A 13,727-nucleotide genomic window follows, 5' to 3' on the forward strand; every position below is an offset into this window, starting at 1 on the left:
GACGGCAGGCCCGCTATGATTTGTTAACTTAGTACGACTTGATCATTTTTATTTAAAATCCTTAAACTATGCAGAACAGAGCCCTGGATAGCTGAACCATGAACCCAACCAAATTGGGTTAAACATTCCTGGGATAAACATGGGATAAACTGGGTTTAATGGATAATTGAAGACAGAGTCGTTCCTGAACTGTGAAATTTGCGCTGATTACAGTATACTCATTGTGTAATGTATGCATTTACAATAACATAACTATTCCTCCCTTTCAAACAAAAAAAAAATCAGAATCGGTTCATTTGATCGGAAGCTACGATGCCACAGACCTACACTTTATACCACCCCGTCCTTTTTGCGTAGGGGGTTAAAAAGAAAAACACTTAAAATACCTTTATAGAAAAGTATTTTTCACCAAAAAAAGCCTCTCTAACCTAGAATTCAATCTCTTCACGATGCATACATTCCGGCGATATTTCACGGGGGAGAAAAAGGCGTCTAATCGCACCATTACGGTTTCGAAACAACTATTAGAGGCAGCTTTTAAGCCGGCCATTCGCACCATGCGGCAATTTGCGACTAAACGTCGAAGGAAATGGACGATGGGATTACGACCTCAGCCGGCGAGACCTCGAAACGCGTAATGGTGGATTGGTCTGGACGTTTACGGTCCACGAACTTGACTTGGATTCACGATCCAACATTCTTCCGTTTAAAAAAGTATATCAGTTATATGAAACCCGTACCCCTAATAGGTTTGTTCGTACAGAAATACTAAATCGCTTAGCGGCACGTTTTTGAGGGTAGGATGGTTATTAGCCACGACTGAAGCCTCTTACCGGACAAACTTTAGTTTCAAGTTATTTGCATAATTTCATTGCATTGCATTGTAATATTTTTAATCCAAATAATTTATAAAGGTTTATCTATAATCATTATCAATTCATTACTGGCCTAATACAGGGTCCAATAATGGGTCCTATCTCCTGTCGATTAAGGTGGTTCGGATGTAGCACACACGACCTCAATAATAATTTGTGTACACTATGATATATTTATTTCATCATAATTTAGTCTCTCAATAAATCTTGTCCCACTTTTTTATCAATTCACAAGGCGCCCTATGAATAAATTACTCTCAGCAGATGTTATTTGTGATGACAATTTCATTTCTATCTGATTACTTTGCAAGTCGGTTTCGAATATTAACGAGGCACTTTTACGCTGTTTGTAAATATCATTATTTATTCAGAGGGGTTTCGAAAAAAATATGAGACAGGACCATTTTGTTAAAAGATATTTTTTGGAGATAAACTAAACCAAGATATTTATTTTTATACGACTGGCTTAAAAAGTAGTGCCTAGGATTCATGTCATATACTACACTATATGACATAATCCTGTATTACTAATTACACTATACGTCATGGGCCTCGTGATGAGTTTAGAAGAAATATATATTATACATATATATATTTCTATAGAAATGATCTAGATAAAATGATGAGCGAGGTCTTTTCTACAGTATGCTCTTCACGACATGTGACAGCATAGTGGGTAAGGCTTCAGCATTTTGAGGGACCCAAAGGGTGATGACGTACCTCACGACATGCTTGCGACAGCTGTCAATCTCGCGTTATTTGCAGTCAAACATCACTTTTGTATTTTTATTGTATACAAAAAAATATTTTTACTTATGCAATCATCATCATCATATCAACCGATTGACGTCTACTGCTGGACATAGGTCTTTTGTAGGGTGTTCCAAACTCCACGATTCTGGGCCGCTTGTATCCAGCGGCTCCCCGCGACTCGCTAGATGTCCACCTGGTTGGGCGTCGACCAACACTGCATTTACCGGTACGGGGTTGCCACTCCAATACCTTGGAACCCCAACGATGCAAGCCTGTAGCGAAATACGTAATCTAAAATGATTAAATATATCAAAATTTAAAAAGAAAATGCACTGTAACAATATCAATATTAGAAGCAAAAATAAACTCGTTGTGCATTTTACTAGGCTACACAAAATTGCAAATCCATTCAAGGGCAATTGTATATTATTTTAAAACAAATTACCAAATGAAATCTTTGAGATGTCTCTCAATAAGTTCAAAGTTTATATAAAACGTAAGCTTACAGAAAAGTCCTATTATAATATTAAGGATTATTTAAACGATAAAAAAGCTTGGGTGTGGATTGCTCTAGCTTCATAGCTTAATTTAAATTTACTGGAAGATGGTGATAACAAAAAAATAAATTTACCCGGCTAAGTTTGTTGTGGGCTCTTCTTAGACCAGGGCGCGTTTGGAACCCTCGTAGCTTTAGATTTAAGTTGGCGAACGAAGTTATCACCATCCTGTTACAATTAGGTAAACAAATATGTATGAACGCTACATAAGTGCCTGTGCCTACATGAATAAAGAAATTTTGAATTTGAATTTGAATTTAAATGACACCCCAAAATAACGTTTCACGAAACCGCTTGAACTAAACAATATTAATAGTTTAAATTACGATAGTAACATATTAAATCTATGGTTGAGGCAGTGTGGTGATACGACCTAAGTTATATAAACTGGTGACAAGTTATACAAGGTGAGTACATTTAATCACAAGGTACATTCGAAACATCCAAGGACAGTGGAAAGTTTCATGAATCTAGTAGTTTTAGAGTGCTGAATAAAACCAATTCCCAGGTCTTCGTATCTAGGTCAGGGAGAAAAGCATCGGGTGAAATGACGTTGCGTAATCAAAGAGTGTCTGGGATAACTGCCTTCGCGATGCCGGATAAATAAATTACATTTGACCTTCCGATGTTCGTTTTATTAATTTAAAAAAAAAACTACAGTGCAACCTCGATATAACAAATCGGAGGGGGAACAAGAAAATATTCGTAATATCAAGTAATTCGTTGAACTGAGGTTTGTTATGTTGAGGTTAGATTGGTCTAAAATTCGTTATAAAGAGGTAAAAGAACTTTTACGTTTCTGAGCCATTTTAACTTAAATCTTTAACAATAGTGACGAGCAGAGGTGTTTACATTACTTTCCATCAAAACAACAATGATTACTGTACAAACAAAAGCGTGTCGAAACATGTCGAAACATGAATCACATTAGAAGATTAAGTGTTATATTATTGGTGGAAACTTTATATAAAGGTTTTGGGTTGGAAAAATTCGTTAATTAGAGGTATGAGGAAATTCGTTATAAAGAGTTTGTACGCAAAGAATGTTCGTAATGTAAAGGTATATTATATATTGAGTCTTATGGACAATTTAAGGGGATTACGAAGAATTTGTTAAATCGAGGAAGTCGTTATATTGAGGTACGTTATATTAAGGTTGCACTGTATTATAATTTTTTTATTAAAACATAAATTTATGTACATATATACACTGCATATATATAGCTCATGGATAGCGCTCCGAGATTTTTTATTCACCCAAAAACACCTCAACGCGCCAAAATGTTTATTTCAAAAATATAGATATATATATTGTATTATATTTACATCTTTTTTATATATGTTATCTAGCATGTAGTTGTTAGTGTGGTTTATTTGTATTATTGCTAATGTTACTTTGTCTCTTATTTTTAAACGCTTTTATGCAATAAAGTTATTGAAATAAATAAAAAAACTTAATTTCGACTACGGCGTATACCTTTCTTATTGTGCGAGGAGACCCGTCTCTTGCTGATATGCTTAAAATCAAATAAATAAAATGTAGAACAAATAAAAGTAATCAAACATTTCGATTCGATTTTCTTTTGTTTGAGACGGAGAAAGCTGTTAGGTGTTTGTTGATACTATTACTTTGTACACTTGTCCAAATAAGTGCGTAGTTCGATAGTTTGTTTGCTCTGCTGCTGTCTTTCTTTTGTTAACTAGTATGTAGTACAAAGAACGGCCTCGTTGGTCTAGTAGTGAGCATATTCGAATCCACATCACGAGGTCCAGGGCTCGATTGTTTATTAACACACCCATCCCTCGAAGAGCCTGTTAAACTAGAAGTGAAATAAGAAAAAAACATTGGTTCATTTCTGCCTTTACCATAGAAACTGCGCGTGCCTCTGGCAGGTAACGGAAAAATATTAAAAAAGGTCTCATTGTGCGCCTCTACAATAGTATCTGAAGTACTTGACTGCAATCAGTGCCAGCGAATGCCTTATGAATCTTTCAATAACGCCACAAGAACTTTATCGTGGCGTTATCATAACGGGATTTACTATCTTCTAACACGGGGTTGTTTCACACATCACTTTAACCGATTGACTTCCACTGCTGGATATATGTCTTGAGTAGGGAGGCCGCTTGTTTCCAGCGGCTGCCAGAGTGTTGATGAATTCTGTCCTAGCCGTTGGGGGCTACCATTCTTGACAACCCTTGCAACACAGTTACCATAAACGCTGCCGGAGCCAGTAATAGTAGGGGTTTCTAGGCTGGGCAGGTACGCTGGTCATCGCAGGGCTAGATTGATCCCACCGGCGTTGCTACAGCCCAAAATCAATCAGTGCCATTTGTTCAGTCTAGATAATACGACGTGAGTATACCACTACTTGTCGGTCACTAGAGCCTTGTCGGTTGAGGAGTCGGTGCCACGGGCAGGTGAGCTTGGTTGCTTACTATTGTGGAGGCTGACTGGTACTAGCCTCCTCCTAACACAATGATGAATTCTTAAATTCACGATGCCTATAGCAGAGATCTCGTGATGATCATCAACAATCAGAACAGCTCCGTGAACAGTGGTATGGTACCATATAATTGCATTGTAACTAATGTATACAAATTTCAGTTACATAAAATTAAACTGCATTGCTTCATGAATTAAGCTCTGTAAAGGAAACAGTAAAGGAAACCTGCATACCTGAGAGTTCACCACAATGTGCTCATAGGCGTGGGAAGTCCCCCAACCATAGCATGCTCATTTTGAGAAACCTGTGCCCCGTAATTGGTTGGTAATTAACTGATAATAGAGAAGAAAATAGCGGTTCTCCCGTATGTACACGTCCTACACAACATATATGTAGAACCAGAACAGCATCAAGAATCGGAAGTTCACATAATACTATATTGGTGGATAAGGAGACCTTTACATTACATTAAGTCTGATAAGAGGAGACCACTCCAAAATGGTCCCGAAAAAGAACATGCGGATTCTCAGAGAGGGTGACATTGCTTTTAAAATGGTATTAAAACCTCAGCTCTTGAGCTGAACGGGAAATGCTTATTTATACAAATAAATATTCCCAACGAGGCTTGATCTTGGCTAAGCTTCAGGCAGGCAGACAGTAAACAAACTCTTCATCAATCCACAAGTTAGAAGAATAACCTGCCCACATAACATAGGATGAGGGATAAGGTAAAAAGCATGAAAAATAAATATATTACAAACTAGGGTCGGTGATATAGACATGTCACCAACAAAGTGAGTAAAATGAATGCTCGTAAAAATCAAGTTAAAATGCTTTCATTTATAGGTTTGTTTGTTGTTCGTAAATTAGTTCTTTCCACGCAACGACACGACGTCAAGGAGTTACCGCTTAAGTATTTGTTTGAAAAACAAATTACAGCTATTAAGTGTTTCATGTTAATAGGTACCTGTAATTTAACAAATTTATCTTTAATCTTAAGCTCTGGGAAAATTTTTGAAGCACTTTATTTAAATTTAAGGTTACTCGTACTCGTAGACTCAAGTTATCAGATTTTTTTTTCTAAAGAGCACCGCTATTGAGACTCATAGCTAGCCTAAGTTAATATAAACCTAATAGCTATTTGTTCGTCGGCCGTTTTGAATCGTATTCAAAAATGGCGTAGGATACGCGTTTTTTTGGGATATATAATATACTAAGTCCGTCTCCAGGATCCAAGCTATTTCTAAGCAAAACCGTGCAATATTGTGAAGCTGTTTATCACAAACCATTTTATAAATAAAGGAAGAAAATTTTCCAGGTACTTTTCCGGTATCTTGTTCATATGATATTATGCTAATAAAAGCTAAGTATATGCAATGTATTAGTGTATTTATGGCACTACGTTACGAGCATGTCGAGGTCATCGGTGACGCGAACCTTTAAGTTTTTCCCCTTTCATAAATCGCTTGATGCGGCAACAGAATGTTTCAATTCAAAAAAGGGGGTTAAATAATCTGTAAGGGTTTCTGAAGTCTATTTCTTGAAAATATTTTTTTATTTATACTATAGCGAACGTGTTTAACGTAATAACGCGAACGCCAATTGTTCGGAGGGCCGTATCTTATCATATTATATCCGTACCAAAAACATACATTCTCGGTTCTGCAAAATAAATCGTGTGTAACTATAATTTTAATCACAAGTTTGCTTAATTTACCGCTCGCAGTGTATTTTGCTGAGTTTATTAGCGTCATAAAATTAATGAACGGGCCGCTTGATGTCGTTCATAATTTTATGTCGAGAATATTCGCGAACTGCGCTGCGACGCCATGATGTTAACAATGTTTTGTTAAAATATTATTATAGATAATGTATATATTAGACTGTTTCATAGGTGTGGTGAGCATGTTTAACTACGGATGTCGAATTCCTAGGTTCGAATCTTGGCAGGGTGATTACGTATTTCACAGTACAGGTCTGCGACAGGCGTAAACCTCGCGGTCATTGCTGTCAAACGTCACTTTGGCATAAAAAATAATACAAAAGTACGTTTGACTTCACAGATTGCAAGATTTAAGCCAGTCCTGAGATAAAGCTTAGATGAAATTGAAAGATATTGTGTTTGACTGTTAAAAAAATGTCAGTAGGTACCAGCCCGAAGTTAGGAAATAAGCGCCACTGTAAGGGTAAATCTACAACGTGAAATTCGTGCAAGATGGATTAATCAAACGCAAAAAGAAGACAAAATTAAATATTGAATCCCCAGAGATATTTAATATCGCGTCGAGATTAAAATTTCTAAAATTCCCTGTCTCTATTTTCATTTTGACTATTCAATCGAATTATATTTATTGTATACATACAGCCATTCAAATAAATTTCCAGACATACCAACATCTATCCATCTATATATATGCATAAAAGGAAAATGATCTGTTCGTTATGGGAGTGTAACGGGGAGACTAGTTCCAGTCAGCCTGCCCAACCGTCAACCTCACCTGCCCGTGATGCACCTTGTCGACTTACCAACGATGCTCTGACGCCCGCGCAATGGTGGTATAACCATTCTATGTCCAGCTGGTTCAAAGTCAACTGACCAGCACTACGATTACCAACCCGCATGCCAAGCGTGGTGATTATTGGCATAACTTTGGTAAATGATCCGTAGTTCGATTGTATTTATCAAGATTCACGTCTTTATCTTTCCACGTACAACGTTAAACGCCCAAAGTCGGTTACTTAACAACTTGAGCCTATGTCGCTGGACCAGTAACATCAGAAGATTAACGCTGATAAAACTAGGACATGTTATATCATTTTCAACCCGCCAGCCGACTTCATTATAATTAATAATACATTAACGTTTATTCCATGAATTCTGTGCATAACCTTAATATTAAACAAACAATAATATACATCGTAAAGTCCTGTAATTGGTGAATATTTGATATATCAGGCACGGAATAATGAACATCATCAGGACACTGATTTAATTTTATGAGTTTAATATACTCTGGTTGAATACTATTATTTTGCCTTGTAAATCAAACTTGCCTGTAAATTTACTATGTGTATTGTGTATCATCATCATCATTATAACAACCCATTACGGGTCTCCTCGCACAACGAGAAGGGGTTTAGGTCGTAGTCCACCACGCTAGCTCAGTGCGGATTGGTGGACTCCACAAACCTTTGAGAATAATATGGAGAACTTCGTCGTTAAAGCAAGTGATATTTTAATTTTTTTAAAACGCAGATAACTTGGAAAAGTTACAGCTGCGTCCTGGGATTCGAACACGGCTCTCCGAAAGTGAAGTCGAAGTCCTACCCACTGGGTTATCACCGCTTCATTATGTATATCCTTAATAATATTTTAAATGCGAAAGTATTTTTCTTTGTTTGTCCTTTCTTAAAGCCAATCGAATTGATTTTTTGCATAGAATTAGTTAAAGTTACAGAGAGGAACTTAGGCTACTTGTGGTCCTGGGAAAACATCAAATTAGTCCTTTGCCCCAAGTTAGTCTGTGCTGTGTATTTTTTTTAATATGTGCAGCATTTAACGGGATGACTAATTATGATACAATTTGTGTGCTGGTATGAGTGAGTTCCTGAAATGATTAGGATATAATATACACAACGTGTAAAGGAAAGCCTAGATATTACTTCGTAGGCTTTGGAGGTACATTATTTTGTCTGTGATACTATATATACTAATAGTTTTTGAGTTAACAACTGCCATAGGTTTTACTGATAATAAATAATAAATAAATATACTACGACAATACACACACCGCCAACTAGCCCCAAAGTAAGCGTAGCTTGTCTTATGGGTACTAAGACGACTGGTGAATATTTTTATAAATAATATATACATAAATACTTAGAAAATACATATAAACACCCAGAGACTGACAAACATTAATGCTCATCACACAAACATTTTCCAGTTCTGGGAATCGAACCCACGGCCCTGAGTTCAATAAAGCAGGGTTGCTGCAAACTGCGCCAATCGGCCTTCAAAACTGATAAAATAAGGTACAGCCCTAACAACACATGCTAAATTAAAATCAAGTGACTCCTGCCACTTAATTAGGTACGCGTCGCGTAGCGAAGTAAACACTAGGAATATTTGAATATATGTGGCAGTGCGATCGGATCCAGAATTAAGTTCTGCTCTGCATATTAAACGTAATAAAATACAAACATATTATTGAAACTTAGAACATTGGTTTATTGAGAGATTGTTAGATTAACACTCAAAAGTAACTTAATTTTAATAAAAAAAGGTTACAAAACGGAACCTGTGTATTATTTGGACGCTATTCCATCACAACTCATATATAGTAGCTATGTATGAGTATAAGGGATGAAAGGGATACTATAAAATAGGGACCATGTTAACAATAGGGTCACCTTACAGTCTTTTGTTCCTTAAACCAGGCCCTGTATCAACTTCTCTAATTAGGAATATCATAACATTAATTCTAAAATCTATGTGGGTTACATGGTTGTGGATATTATATTTCTATTCACGTGTTTCGTCAGAATACAGTACAGAAGTAAACCTGATGTTCTGTTATCGGAGCAAAACGCGCGTAGATAGTACATTGCGTTAGTACAAGTTCTGTTTAGTGTGGAGTATAAAGATTGAAGAAATTATAAAACGTGCCATACAGATACTCCTACTTTTCGCGTAGCAAATTAAGTTTAATGTTCATTCTATATCAAATTTCGTGAAGTAGCGTCTGCACACACACAACGCCAAAGTAACCCCAAAGTAAGCGTAGCTTGTAATAAACGACTAAGACACCGGGAGGTATCTTTGCATCGTTGGAGTCCATGTAGGACTGAATTGTATCGAAAATGCACCCGTATTTATATAGAAATACCCACCAACTCAATGTCATGAACATTGATTGTTAACCAAATATAATTTCAATTGTTTCTTGGAAACTATTAATTAATTGAATAACAATAATAAGCGATTTTGTAAAAATCCTGATCAATTTAATAAAATATCTGGCCAATATGAATTTATAGTTATCAAAAGTTTAATTATTTACCCGATTTATAAAATTTACTGTGTACACTTGTGTTATGGGTACTAAGATGACTGATGAATATTTATAGTATTTATATACATAAATACTTATTATATAAATATAAACATCCAGACACTCTCGTTGGATTCAGAAAGCAGGGTCGCTGCCCACTGCGCCAATCAGCCTATCCAATATGGTACAAATCATACCAGTTAAGAAATTTCCATATGCATATTAAATGAATGCTATTGCTAAATTATATCCATCACTACAATCCACTGAGCTATTATGACTATCAGACCAATATATTACCGATTTCAAATTAAATTTCAACAATGCACTGCTTAGTCATTAAACGCATTGTAATAAACCGTTAATATTTCACCGTGGCGTGGCGCCATGGAAGCACATTCCGCCATAAAATATAGCCGATTAATCCATTTATAGCGAAACTCTAATCTATAAATAACTATGTTTCTCTTAACTCAGCAATTTCGACTTTATGAATTTTAACTGACTCTGTTATGAAAATTAAGCTTAATATGCTATACTCCACGAAAAGCAGGAGAATCTGTATGGTGTAAGTTATAATTTCATCAATCTTTATACTCCACACCAAACAGATCTTCGGCAACATATTCAGAGGCACTTACACCACACAGATTCTCCTGCTCTTCGCGGAGTATATAGCTCATTTATTTATTTATTAGTAATCCAACAGCGTTACAAATTATTTTGGTTAAGGGTTTATCTTATTACTAAAATAAGGCCAAATTTAGATTACATATATAAACTGTGACAATAAAGCAATAGGTGCAAGTACAAAATATACAAAACAATCAAATCAAATCAGTTATGATATTCACAACAGTATGAATGAGTATGAGTGGGTGTGAGTGTGCGTAAGTGCGTGCGTGTGTTCATTAGTTTGCAAATGTATTTGCTTGGGTGCGTGTGTGAGTCTTCATTTATGTAGAAATGTAGAAACTTTAATTTCATAATATATCACGGATTTCAGCAAAGTAACGCCAGCTTCTATCCAATATTTTAACTGACAGAGATTAAGGTGCCAGTTTATAAAGTATTTGATTTTCAAAAAGCGGTTGTTTGGTTTGGTAGGAAGTTTAATTACAACCTAAAAAGTGTCGCAATGCCCTACCCCTACGTAAATCCTATCTTAGGTATAAATAATAAGGATTTTGAATATAGCTGCTATACCCCTAATCCCCTAACCGGTTGATTCGATATGATGGCAGGTGAGATTGCAGTCAAGGGTTCTTGTAGAGAAATAAATGAAAAAAAAAGTATGAATCCGTAAATTTTCGTTAAAAAGTTGTAAACTGATGCAGTCGAATGGATACATTATAGAAACCCCTAGTGCATTATTAGGTACGGAACTCTAAAAATGGTCGCAGCAGTAATCTGATTCATACCGGCACTCTAATATAAATAACTATTTTTCAATATACCCTGCAATATCGGCGGTTATGAATTTTTCGTCTAGTCGGAAAACGTGCCTAAAATACATTATTTTTTGGCAAAGAAATGCGGGTCCCTCACTAAATATAAATAACTTGAATTTACGGGCCAATTTATGGAGGCCCACGCGATACGGATGCCGGGAAAGTTTCAACAATAGAGGTCGGGTCCGCTGATACTGAGTACTGAGTTATGTTTGAAATGTTTGAATAACATTTTGAACGAATAAAATATATTAGAAAACACAACGTAATATTACTAGTGTCACTAACTTGAAAACAAAACTTAGAGTACAGTGGGCGATTGAGAGAGATACCTTTTTAAATCAGAATGTAGAAGGGCCACCAATAAGCACTGGGCCAGCGTGGTGGACTACGGCCTTAACCCCTTCTCATTGTGGGAGGAGACCCGTGCCCTCTAGTGGGCCGGTGATGGGTTGATATGATGATGAAGGTCTTTATAGTTAACAGGTGAAAACTTCATTAACATCTTGAGCCCATTAATGCCCCTATGCTAACCACAGTCCTTCTGAAGTAAAACTTCAAGTAACGCTTACGTTAGACGTCTGTGTAGTTTCCGCTATTTAAAAAAAATTATTTGGATTGGTATATGTCATAATTATACTCCACGCTTCTTGACTTATACGCCAGCTAGTGGCAAATATCATAATCAATTAGGATTATTTATTTCCAATATTACATACGGATCCATTGTGAATAAAAATTCAATAGTTTTAAAGAAAATTTTAAATTGCAAAGTTTTTGATAATCTCTAAATATACTTGTTTATTTATTACTTTTGTAATAAATATATTATTAATAAATTTTCTGACGATTAAGACATTCTATAATAATTAATGACAAGGTTGCGTTAACATGTGCTGATCTAACCTTCAATTTTCTTCTCTCCATTATTCTATTTAACAAATTAAAATATTTGTAAAATGAGTCCCAGGGACATTTTACTCTTTCATCAATAAATAATAATAAAAGTTTTACTTCAATCGCGCGTAGAGGTAACACGCACATACTTTTTTTCATAAGAGAAAGGGTTTGAGAGCAGAACTCCAGAGTCTAAGCTTTAATTGCTTTATGCCCAACGAGATAAATCGGTATAACGTATTTTAGAGTTTTATTGTTAACGAAAAATATATCACGCGTAATTGGTGAGATAACAATGGATAAATGTACAATGGATTTCTGTGGCGTCGTCTATTTAAAAGTAGATAAACCAGACAGATTTGTATTTCATAGTTTGCATTGTATGGTCTAATTAAAATTTCATGATTATCTGCAATCTCTGAAGATAGAGGTCGGCAATCTATCTGCAATCGAAGAATAAAAGAGAATCACTTGCAATCAGTGAAATAGTGGTTAAAATTTTATGTTTTTTCTTTGGTTATTATCAATTTATACTTATTATTTCATCATAATTATCATTAGCCATCCATTAGCGATGCATTACAGGACACGTGTCTCCTGCCACAATGGGAAGACTTTATGCCGTAGTCCAACACGCTGACCCAATGCAAATTGTTGGACTCCACACGCCTTTGAAAACAGTATGGAAAACTCACAGACATGCAAGTTTCCTCACAATGTTTTTCTTAACGTTCAGTGATAATTTAATTCTTATTAAATATCCAGAATCAAGACCATTTTTTGTCACAACCTTCTATTTTATATGGGTACTGACAATATTGTACCTATTTATGTATTAATGATATAAATTGCTGAATAATATATTAACTATCAGTATGTATATATAATATTGTGTGTTTATTAAATATAATAGAATAAATATATTTATATGCACCACCTGCTTCTGTTCTTGAGCCACAGCTCAAAAAGGGAGGTAGTTCAATGGCGTCAAACATATTTTACGCCATGGGTTGCCTGGAAGAGATCGCTATGTAGCGATATGGTCGCACGATTCTATGCAATGTTTGAAATTTTTATTACAAATTTTCCTGTATTTTTATGTGGTATGTATGCAATGAAAGTGTATTCATTCATTCATTCAATATATTCTATTACGTGCGAACATTATATAGTATGAAGGTTCTCTCAGCAAGGTTTCGCCGGCAGGCGTGCATCAGGCATGCAAGATTAATGACAGCTGCACGGCCATCGCGTGCCTCGTCATGTTCCGAGCAAACAGAATAAAAATAAAGCCGACACTCTATTTTATGAACGGGAGAAATATCGCCGCTGTTGCCTAAAAGGGAATACTGAATTAATACAATTTATTTGTTTTTCGCGCGAAACGACCTTGGAAGTTTTACTTGCTTATTTGCTCTATTCAAACTCTCTCTAAATTTAATATTTTCTCGTAACAGCTTCGAAAAATCCAAAGATTCTTACCTTAATCAGTTGTTTTTGGAAGCTGCCTGTCTGCCTATTCCTCTGTATTTTTCTTAGATTTCTTCATATTTTTATTATTCTTTAGGAGGTGGCCACTTATAGCTTGCACTAAAGTCACTCTAACAGACCATAACCACGTTAAAGCCTTGTTAGTCATAGTATCAAGGTTTACCAGCTTTTCATCTATGATAAGAGTATAATGTGATGATTGT

General features: G+C 35.7%; 1 protein-coding gene across 1 annotated transcript in view; it reads left to right on the forward strand.

The window, feature by feature from the left end:
• Positions 1–13,727, forward strand: part of LOC120624095 (protein O-mannosyl-transferase TMTC1-like) — a 216,241-nt gene that overhangs the window by 61,866 nt on the left and 140,648 nt on the right. The window lies entirely within an intron of this gene.

The sequence above is a fragment of the Pararge aegeria genome, chromosome 5 (assembly GCF_905163445.1).
Source record: "Pararge aegeria chromosome 5, ilParAegt1.1, whole genome shotgun sequence".
NCBI classification, from domain to species: domain Eukaryota; kingdom Metazoa; phylum Arthropoda; class Insecta; order Lepidoptera; family Nymphalidae; genus Pararge; species Pararge aegeria.